The following is a 12,058-nucleotide window of genomic DNA, read 5'->3' as shown; positions in this document are numbered from 1 at the left end:
ATAAACTAAATTAAAGATGAATCTGATCAATAGTATTATTTATTTCTTTTGAATGTATTAGATGTGATAATAATGTTAGTGTGAATTATTTGGCCACGATAAACGTGTTAACTGATATAGTGACAGTCCTATTGCCAACCAAATTGGTTAATTCTAGTGTTTTTTCTGTTGCAACCTAAACATTAAACCAATGAACATTAAACTCAATAAAGCAATTATCATGTATAAATGACACTGAGTAATGTAATGCTTCTGTTTCTGTTACAAACAGTACCTGGGACATACAGTAATTGCCAATTTACAGAAAAGATATTGATCTATGACACAGAGTTGAAAATACTGTAGTGTTTGCAAACTTCATTATGACTGCTGCTCATATTTTCTTGTATCTGAACAAAACCCAAACCACAAGTATTAAATTCATCAATGCTGTAAACCTCCAGTCATGTAGCCTGTTGAGGAGAGGTGTTTTAAAACCATGTAAACCATTGACTTTGGGCAGTAAGCAAGCACCTGGCAACACCATAACAACCACTCACTGTAGAATACTACAGCATCTCATGAGAATAACTCACCAGCATAAGCATTCACAAGTGCATAACACACAGTGCTGGATTTATGAGAAGTTTTTACTGCAAAACTGTAAATATTTGACATCATATAGACATTGGGTCTGAACACATGTGCACTTACTAGCTAGGAATAGAATGACAGCACTGAAACAATGTTCATCTACAATTCGTCTCCCAAAAGAGCCATAACTAGAGCTTGTGACAGCAGTGAATGTTTTTCTGTTACATAGAGGACCAAATGTTTGATCTGGGTTGCTTTCTATCACTGTGACGCTAGATGGTTGGTTTTGGCAACCTGACTTGTGTGTGTGCGTGAATGAATGATGGGTAATATGAGTCATGTTCACTTGATCCCAACTAGACATCCATTCACAATGTTAGGGTTAGCATGTGGACCGCCTCCAGAGGAAAACACTTCACTTAGCCCAAATAAAAAGCCCATCGGAGGTCGATGAAAGAAACGCTTCAGTCACACTGAACACACTGCTTGTGTTTCAACACGCTTTCTGTTTGTCATGACATACTGTATTCATTCTGAAGTGCTACATTCGGAGTTTTGTGTACAATACTAAATGAAAGTTAGATAACACATTAAATCATTTTCCCACTCGTTCTCCTTCACTACTCCTCGCTTGTGGAATGCTCTTCCAAATGCAGTCCTGTCAACCACATCTCTCCCATCATTCAAAAACAACTTAATACATATCATTTCAGTGAATACTTGACCCTGATAGCTCACATACATCTGGCTTACGTCTATTTGACGTCTGCATTTACATGTGCAAGACATCTAGATCCTCAAACAGATTTGAAGAGATGACATCGCTTGAAAAGAGAGAGAGACATCTTGTTCCCCTGATCGGTTTTTATTGTGCTTTCATGAGGAACAAATCAATTAAACTGCATGCAATATATTAGCATATCAAATAAAGTCTGCTTCCTGCACAGAGGAAAATGTGTTGAAACGAGAACAGCTTTCCTAAACCTCTCAAGGGCATTGGCAGACATTTTGCACTCTGTTATGTCGCTTTATATTGATGTGGAGTCTCACGCTGATGAAATGTTCACTTTAAATCACTTATATTTGTGTCAAACACATTGCTCATGTCACACATCTCTCCAATAATGGTTAAAGGGGAAAACAAACAACAAGAAAAAATCTATCTGACAATACAACCGTTCTAAAAAGTGAGTATTTTTATTTCATGCCTTTCACAGTTTTGCATGATTTTAATGAAAAAGAAACCCAATGTAGTGACAATCAAATCATAGTAACCAGGACCATTATAATGAATATCAAATAAATGTGTTGACAAAGCAGCAGGCCGGTACAGCGTTTGATTTGTCTTGTTCGGGTGAGCTGGACCTTCAAAATGCTGCTGAACAACAGCTCATACTCACGTAAATCAAACACATTCACCGTGCGTCTCTACATTCTGCTATCTGTGCCTTTCAACATCATATAGGCTGTGGTGATAACGGTACCCGTCAATACACTAATAATCCACAACCTTCTATTGCACTCCAGAGTAATGAAACACGTCAACTCGCAATATTATACAGAGCCAACCTGACAGGTGACTTATGATATCAACAATGCTTCACATCATCAATATTCTGAGGTTTCCGGTGGATTCGAGTCTTGTTGGTAAAGTACACTGAATGCGTTCACATTCCACCACGAGCCGATCGCACACGCGCTGACATCGATCCACGTAGCTCCAATGACATGACATTGAGCCGTCAGGAGGTGGACAGGAGCTGATGCCAGAATATGAGCACATTAAATATACAGCAAACCCACCAGAGATTTCTTCACCTCCTTTCATCACTAAAGCTGTCGGATGGCTTTCACACGTCCGTCCATCCTTTGCCCTGCCCTCAATTCATCCGGCCTGTCTCTTGAACGGACGCTCTCCATCAGCGCGTGCTTTGCGTGCTAATATACTTCCACTAGCTTGGACTTTTCTTGCCTTCTCAAGAGCCTCAAACATCGTGGCTGTGATGTTTAAAGCTATCGTTCAACAGCTTCAGAAAAGCTGGTGACGAATGTTGAAAGAAATAATAGAAGAGAAAAATCACAACTGCAATGTCTTTAGTATATCGACTGCTCTTCCACACGTCAATAATGGTAAATGAAGAGCGCATTAAACTTCTGCTTATGATTCTCCGGACAATCATCTCATACTGTGTGTGTCCTCTGAAGAGTCTGAGAATGTGCTCAGATTTAAGCACTCCCCTAATAACAGTATAAACTCAAAAATGTTGCACAAACAAACAGTAATTTGAAAGCACTTTATGGTCACCATGAGCTTGTAATAGCAGAAAGATTGTGATGTCACACAACGTTGTGTTGTCCCTGGCTGTGGAAAACAGGCTTCCAAAGGACTCGTTTCTGATACTGATACTGTCTCAGAGAGAAAAGTATCTTTATTCATGTCCATACCGACCTACATGCCAGAAGTGGAGCAAGCATTAGAGAATGTTTCATTTTATACGTGGGTTCTTCTCAGGCGCATGGCAATGACATCTGCTGATGAGTTTAATAAAGAGTCAAGCCTCTCAGAAAGTCAGATTTTAATGGATCTGATTCACCTCAATTCCAGCTCTCAGTCAAACTTATAGACAGGAACATCTGCTGCTGTAGGTATCTATGTGTGATGTAACATCTGTAAGCAGTCACACTTTTGTGTTTAGTGTTTTTACTAACTCGCTTATGTTTTTCATTTACACTTTTATCCGAAGTACATCTGCTGATACCTTGAAGTCACTAAGGATAGTTTTTTGGAAAGTAGCATGAACAAAGTGACTCAAACATTTTTTTAAATATCTGCTGTGTTCAACAAAAGAAAAGAACAAAAGTGTATTTTCTAGTGACAGCTTTAAGTGACATCCAGTCGCTAAAGCAGAATGCTGTGTTCTCTGTAGCGAGCTCTATCCTGATGACGATGATGATGATGCAATGGACAAGTAGCATTTGACATCAGTCCGTCTGTTTTTCTCTCTCTTCCCTTCACTGTTGATGCCGACTAACAAGACTGCCTGTGTGTTCACACTATCTGCCATTCTCCCAAGCCTGCTCGCCCAACCTCACTCACACAATCTCAGCTTTGACACTTCATAACCCATCCTCCTCCCATTTTCTCTCTTTCGGGCTGAATAGAGGGATTCTGGATGCCCGGGGATTTGCAGGGCCACCATCAAAAAAACATAAAGAACCAATGTGTTCCAGACTCCCTTATGTATTCTCCAAACCTCTCGCTCCAGGGGCATTTCACTCGTCCCAGTTCTCAACTCTCCCCATATCCATTGAATTCTTCAAAATATGGGATTTAAAAGGAAAAGGGGCGGAGAGCCAATCTCTGAAAGAGAGCCATTGCATTTGTATCACTGTACAGTGCTCAAAGACAATTGCTGGCCTCTTCATTGATGTGTCTGGGAAGTCTGGAACAAGAGAGCTGTTTTAAAGGATTTCAGAACACGGAGGCCATTCACATCTCATTTCTGATGTAGGGGCGGAAGGGAAGAGTCCCGGCATCTGAGAAAATATGGGGTGAGGCCTGTTTTTCTGCAAATAGCTGCGTCTGTGTTTATCAGACTTTTGCTAAAAGCCTCCACCAATCACTCACTCAGCCGTGTCTTACTTTGATTCGGGACCATCTCAGCTCCGAGTATAAATCTACACTTAGCAAAGATAGATATAAAGGGTTGAAGACTGAGGCGCTTCTGTCACAGACACATAAGTCATACAATTTCATCCTTTATCAATGAGTACGTCTAAGATTGAGTGACCGCTCTGGAATTAATGAGCGCAGATATATGATAGGGGCGTATTAGCGGTATGTCATCCATGGATTTAGATGAGATCTGACAAGAGCTTTTTCATCTCCCAGCTCTTAATAACAGTAAGAGCTCTCGACACACGTTTCCAAAGAGCCTCAGTACAAAGCCTTTACTATTAACCAAAGCAACCGCACGTGAGTGTGGGTGTGTGTGTTACAGCACGGGAAAAATATTATTCTTGGAATTTTCAATTCAGCCAAAATGAGCAGCTGATGAGATTGCAATGGACATGCAATTTATATCGCTTTAAAAGCGTTCACCCCAAAGGTACAAAAACCTGTCATGCTTACTGCAGCAGTGTGGTGGAGCAATAGGGATGGATCAAATTCAGGACTGATAAAACAGATTGCCTTTAGGAGAACGCGGTGAGCACCGTGAAGTAAATCAGGTGTTCGTGAGCCAGCCGTCCTGTCCTGTGACAGCGGCTCTTTTAATCTGATTACATGACATGCGGGGACCCTGCGAATGACAACAAGTGAACGGCGGCGGCAGCACTTCCCAATCAATCTCATCCACCGCAGCATGCCCATGAATGAAAGCGTGCGTGTCAATGGGGGTGACTCTAAGACAGCGAAAGGCTTTTAGGCTAAGTGTACGCTGTCGTCTGAAAGCTACGAGAGTCTGAAAGTGTTACATACATCCATCAGGGAGGGGAGGGGGGTTATCAAAGCAAATCATGGTCACATTTCACATCATCTTCAAAGTGCCGTTCACCTCCGATCGCAGGTGGGGGCTGCAATTTCATCTCTTGATAATGAGACGCTACGGCGGGAAATCTTTAGCTCTGAAGTTGCTCTGTTCCTTTCAGTCGGACTGCATGCTTTGATAAGATCGTCGTCTGTCATCAAAGCATTTCTTCCTGGTTTTCATCACTTGCTCACTCGCATGTCATTAAGAATATTCATAATACTTTTCTTTTTCATGGAAAAGCAAGAAGTAAAAAAAATTCAGAGCTCTTCTTTTCCACACGGGAAGCATACAGTGACCAAAGGCTGTCATGCATTGAAAATGACAAATGATTTGCAGAAACTCTGCTTGTTATTCTGAGGAATAAACTAAAAGTGTTAGTCACTGATAATGTTTGACTGGAAGGGGACCGGTTGCATTAACTGCTAGAAAGAGTTTTTCACGAGTTCGCCTCGCAGATAATAAAGTGGGACGGATAGTATGCGTATCGGTGTGCTGTCCTGGGGAGAGGGCCCTGGGCCCGGTGTATGGCCAAACCCAGAGCATACCCCCCGGTGCTGAGGTGAAAGGGGTGGAGTCAGGGTGGAGTTGATACATTTTAAAATAATAAATATTCTAATATATTAATAAATGATTTCTGTACTTCCCCAAAACAACATTACTACTGCTGCATTTACTCCTTTATCCTTTAACAGTAAATAAAAAACAGCAGCTTGACCAGTCAACTTTTTCATCTGTATTCCACAGGGTTAAAAAAGGCATTATTTGGAAGGGCATGATGGGGAGTAAATAACAGAATTTTCATGATTGGTTGAACAATTCCTTTTACAGTAATTCTCAATGTGTGGGTGCCAGGTGGTTGCCTTGGGCATAGCTTGTGCTTTCATTGACAATTTGTCAAGAGTCGAGGTTGGGGGCCGCTGAGCGCCCAGCAAACAGCACAGCCTTCCTCTTTTCCTACTGGAGAACTTCTCTCCACCACTTTGCCAACTCCCATTCCAAGATCGGTGGAGTTAGCATGGCAAAGAAGCCCACAGCTGTCCGGCTCTAGGGAAGATTACCAGGGAAGCCGTCCGCTGCCTCCCAGCACGCTAGTGTGTTTGAATGCGGCGAGCGTGACTGCTTGCGGTGGGGAGGTATGGATATTAATCATGACTTGGAGCATGAGTCTGGCCCTGCTCTACAAGATGGATGTGGTGTAAGACCAGTGATGTCACCCTGACGAATGGCTCGCCGATGTTGGAGGAGACTTGCACATCGCCTCTCATTTCAATTAGTTCCCGAGCACAGCTACCCGCTGCATCCTATCTCATGGGTCAGAAACACACACGTACAGTGAACAAATACTCGGCCTCGGCAGGCCACGGAAGGAACTATTGTCAAATCCAAGTGGCCATAGATTTTTTCTTCAAGGATACACCATCATTGCTTAGGAAACAGTCATTCCACATTAATCGCACTGCTCTCAGTTACTGCTCAACACTCAATTCTGTTTGAGAAATAAAAACGCTGTTTAAATGTTCAAAACTGACTTCATATAACATGTGTAAACCTAACAAGGAAGATCTACCAGGTGCTCGAAGGTTGGTAAATGAAAGTCAGGTGAATGGAAGTAAGTTGGGAGAGAGTGTGGTCTCATCCTACAGTGTTTATGTAGAATTCATCTTTAGAATATTTTTTTCATGTTTAATTGTTGTGTTAAATGCTGTGATTCTCAGAGTAGTACTGCACTACCCACAATCCTAAGTCTCTTGTGACATGGAAAGAAGAGAGCTGTTACCGACTACACAACATTAATTGCTATTGGATGTTGATGCCCTACGGATCAAAATACATGGAAAAGATAAATTGGGCTTGATTTCATGACAATGATGTGAATGTACCTTTAAATCACTCAAGAAGTTCAAGAGCTTCTGCTCATGCAAAGCAAACAATGGGCTTTGAGAAGTGTCCCCTGTTCATCTGCCTAAATCCAATCTGCCAATCAAACCGCCAAAAAGAAGTTAGTCAGACAATCAACCGCTGATATTCACACTTATCATGAAACATTTCACAGATCAATTTCCAGTAAAGGTAATGAATAGGTCCCATCTTACCAATCAGTTTTCAAAGAAACAAACCTTCCCAGATTGATGTGCATGAGCTGCATGATGTTTATGACAACAGTGTGATTTCAACTTCACTTGGAAAATACTTCTGATGCTAGACCCACCGATCAAAAAGGTTTCTGAGGTGGTGATCACAGGTTGAGGGGTCAGTCAGCTAGATAATATTACCAACCTGCTGTTAGTTAATATGGGGTGTTGTAGCATTCGAGGAAGACCGTAGTGGTCCCAAAAGAAAGCCAACAAATTTGGTTACATTACACACAGCATTTACAACAGAGTTTACATGGTTTTGCACGTTCTCTCTTAAACCATCAAATGTTTCTGCTGATCGTACAGCACATAGAAAGCATCAATGCAATTTTTTGTGTTTCAGCTGACAAGCACAGGCAATAATCAACACAGGTTTGAATGTGTTTCAATTAGCCATATTCTCTTTTAATATCTCAGATATCACTGTTCTCCCTGAGAAGAGATCAAAATAAAGGTTAGATCTCTCTTTGTGTCTCTCTATCTCCTGTGATCTGGTGAGAGCTCTACCTGTTTGTTTGCCTTTTTTCATCCTCTTCACATCTCACAGAAATCTGCCTGACAGTTCAGCACAAAGTGTGGGCTTTCCCACACAGGACTCTCAATCAGGTGAAATGTCATTGTGGATTTGTTTTCTCGCTGCCCATTGGCGGGCTGAGCGCACCGTCCACCGGAAAGCCGACTGCACAGTATCTGAGAGTTCAAGATGATAGAGGCTCCGGCCAGCTTCCTTCTAATTACATTCATTAAGAAAATGAAGGACTTTTAATGTTTCTCTGAAAAGCTTTTATTCCAACCAATTAAACATGATCTAGTACTGTTAAAACCGCAGGCTGTGTTTACTTTCACCAGGTTGGTATTACAGTACTGCTGGAGTAGCATTCAACAATCCCGCAAGCATCCAATGAAAACATGAGCACTATTCCAAAAGCAATAACAGATAACTGTCTCCTGTCTACACGATCTTAGACCTCACGGACCGCCCCAACATTGGGAAGCGCTTGTCAAAACACTCACGCCAATTGTCTGAATGAATACACAGCCTCTAGGGGTCCAAGCTGTGTTTCTAAGGTCCTGTGCGCACACATTCACCTAGAATTGATTTCATTTACTTGCTACAGGTAGGCACCACACTACAGTAGGTCTCTCAAGCAACAGAAATCACCACTTTAAATGTCTGCAGATCCTGCATAATGAGGCTAAAAGAATGAAATGACTACTACCGGAAGACACCCAAGCACTTACTCGTGTCAATGCAAGTTTATGTTATGTTGGTGAATCTGTGTTTCAGCGAGAATAAACACACTCTGTGGCTCATCTCACATCCTATTTTCTTCCATCGCCAGGAATAAACGCATAAAAGGCCTTAGGGCTCTGCAGGTAACACAATTAAATTTGACAACTGTGCTTTAAGGGTGAGCTGACGGTGCGGAAATAGATGAGGCGTTGTCTGGGAGAGACCCGTGTAACACCACCCCTCTTGTTGAGCTGATGGGTAAAAAAGATCTGATAAAAGTGTTTCTATAAGGAACAGAGTGGGTGAACATTGTTTCGCTATTTCCCATAGTTATGAAATGCTAGTTTAATGGCGATGCTGTCTTGGTTTAGTCACTGAAAAGGTGACTGCATGTGCATGGCTATTTTAAAGTGGATTCAGTCAAACTCCGATGTGACAGTGCTGCGTTCTCTCTCTCAGAGTGCAGATTAGCCAGCAGCTCAGACAGAAGAGGAAGTGGGTCTCATTATTCAGAGTGCTCTTTGCTGGACCACTCAAGGCCTTTCATGATATTGTGGTGTGACCTTGTGGTCGTTTGACGTGCGCATGCGTTTGACTCACCAGATATGTGGTGACAGACAGCCCTTCTTATATATATTATATATATTTATATTAACGCAGTTGGCAGATGCATTTATCCAAAGCGACTTACATTGCATTATAGTGTACATTTCTGTTTCTAAGTATGTGCAATCCCTGGGATCCAACCTGTGACCTTGGCGTTGCTAGCGCCATGCTCTAACCACTGAGTCTTGTTGGTAGACACCAGCACAAATACATCATCCATGCCATATACAGAGCACAGATGCAGTTCTGAGCTTCAACAATTTGGCTGCTGTGGACTGAATTCCCATTTGAAGCATTGTCTTGGACACGAAGCGTCTCTGGCAGAGGTGGAGTGGAGCTTCTGAGTGGCAGCAGTCTACGCTCATTAAACCAGGATTACAATTAGTCTTCATAATCACCACAGACTAATTTATCATTCAACAGAATAAGGCCTGATACATGTCTGTGTTGACAATCTAGTGGTTTCAGAGCTCATCTGCTGGGTTGTATGTGTGGTAATATCACAGGACTGTACACCATTCTCCACGATTCCACGTAGAACAGCCGCCGTGTTCAATTTCAATGCTGCTTCTTGCATTTGGCTGTCCTTTTAAAGACCTTGCTGCGGTTCCCCTGGTGAAGGGCTTCGCTCCTCAATCTAGATCATCAGATGCTATACCCTCATGAAAGGACTTTTCAAGTGTGTTCATGGAGGGTCATGGTGCTGCAGAGCCCTAAACAAACACACCTGACGCTGTTCATCATAGTTTGATCAGTGTCAGGGCATCCCTTCACTCTTCTTCACTTAGAAACCTCAGCACATCACACATATGACTTTAACATCCTAGCGTTCCAGTGGCCCTCCCGTGCAACAAAACCATTCAAAATGAGACCTTAGGAATGTTAAAGCTCAAATGTGATGGGCTACATGCCGTAATGTGGAGGTGATTCCACTCTTAGGGAGACACATTAAGGCATTCAGCATTTACTTACAATCAAAATGTGCACTTTAAACTTCCTGAAACATTCTGATCTTAACTCAACTATGGGAGGTTTAAATGCTTGCTTTATTTAGTCAAACCAAACAATTGACCCCTGTAATTTCAATGTTAATTATACACAAATGACTAAATGGCTGATTTAATTAATTCCACAGGCAAATTCTGTTAAAGGCAGAGTGCGTTTATATACAAAGAGTATTTTGATTATTTTTTACGCCCACCGCCTCTGATGTGGCAAGGTTAGTCTGTGCCCAAAGCCTCACTCTATTTCTTAAGCTTCGTTTCATTCTAGCAATGGCCATCAAGGAAATGACAAGCCTATTAAACAAATCTAGGAGTCTAAACATAAACATGATTTATGAACATGTGGCTGTAATATGCAAACTCGAAGATCATTTCACACTGTGGAATTATTGTGGTGGAGGTACAAACCAAACCAATTGTCTGCTACAGGATTCAATCTGTATGAAATACGGTGCACTTGTGCCATCTAGGTGAAACAAACAAACTTTATTTGATGAAAAATGCCACCTGTTCTTGACAAGCTCGCCTTTAGATGAGATTTGGTCCTTGGAGAACTCAAATGGCTAATCTTTGCTTTTCGGAAACACCATCAACAATAAAGTGATGTTCATAAGGACATGTCAGGGTCTAATTGTTAAAAATGGGGTTATTGAGCTGTTTGCCCTTGCTGGTGCCTTGAAGGACTTGCTGAAAATACAAATAGCCTGACTGTAATATTGGCATTCGGCTGAGGAACTTACCCGTGCCATAATATTGTTGTAATAATTGGAGCTCAGGGCCCATCAAATATCATGCCAGTTTGTTCAATTGATTCAGACAAGGCGAAGAAAAAACACAGAGAGAGGGGAAGGGAAAAAATGAAACGATCTAAAAGTCAGCCAAGAATTACCCAGCCAGACAAACTCCTTAAGGCATGAAAATTGAAGAATTTATGTACTCAACCTACCAGGCAATTAATTAATTGTATTTTAGGTCTGACATTAAACTTATTTTCATAGGGTCCTTCATAACAGTACACATTGTGAATTGAACAGCATTGAAGGTTTTAACCAAAAATGTATCCAGATGAATATGGATGTAGTCGGATCCTACAGTCAGGCAGCAGGAGCTCCAGCGATTTAACCACATTCTTTACTGGCTTTTAGCAAGCAACACTTGTATCTTTCTACACAGCTGTCCCTCTGCATACATTCAGAGGACACGTAAAAACAGCATTTAACATCTCATTTGCAACCTTCAAATGTTAAGTAGTGATAGACAGCGGTGCACTGTGATATAACCTTTTGACAATGTTCCAATGAGAGAGCTTAATAATCTTTACACTTCAAATAACAGACCCACTGAGGGGTTAATGGAGAAGGTCACGGCACCCGCATGCAGTCGTGCAGAAGGCACGTGCTCTTGAAACAAATGGCACGCAGTCTGGCTCCTCATACATTAGTATTTCAATGATTGTGTCCCTGTTTTTTTATGTTATGTTACAGACAAGACCAGCTGGACATATGCTGTGTTTGAATGCTGGTATTCTGGTTGCCCCACTTAGCTGAACAACTTTTTCTCTGGAGAAAAAACTGGTCTGTCTGATGTAAATTTCCAATAGTTAAGGTGGCCAGCCAACGGTGTCCTAGTTTTTCCAATGAAAAGTGACCAAAACTCTACTAACCATCAAAATACACCAACCCGACCAGATGCCCGTTTCATTTCCTTCACAGCATTCTTTCAGAAAGTCTGTGAAAGACTTTTATCATTGACCAAAAAGCTGAAACCATTTCCATAATCCATTTACAATACAAAATATCATACGATGATTAACAACTGCAGCTACTGTAGTCAAACACCAAACTCTAATTCATTGGTGCTCAGCGTTCATACTGTATTTAACCTAAGGGAATGAAGCACACAGCCTATGATGCTATTTACACTGTGCGATGGGATTCTCACCTGTGCCGTGTGTTCACGCTCGACTGAGAAATA

At 41.6% G+C, this 12,058-nt stretch overlaps 1 protein-coding gene across 2 annotated transcripts in view; it reads right to left on the bottom strand.

Moving 5' to 3' along the window:
* Positions 1-12,058, bottom strand: part of nlgn3a (neuroligin 3a) — a 165,524-nt gene that overhangs the window by 74,072 nt on the left and 79,394 nt on the right. The gene's annotated exons all lie outside the window — the stretch shown is intronic.

Source organism: Barbatula barbatula (genome assembly GCF_947034865.1).
Source record: "Barbatula barbatula genome assembly, chromosome: 18".
Taxonomy (NCBI): domain Eukaryota; kingdom Metazoa; phylum Chordata; class Actinopteri; order Cypriniformes; family Nemacheilidae; genus Barbatula; species Barbatula barbatula.
Note: the sequence above shows the minus strand (reverse complement) of the source record. Positions and strands in the feature narration are given on the sequence as shown.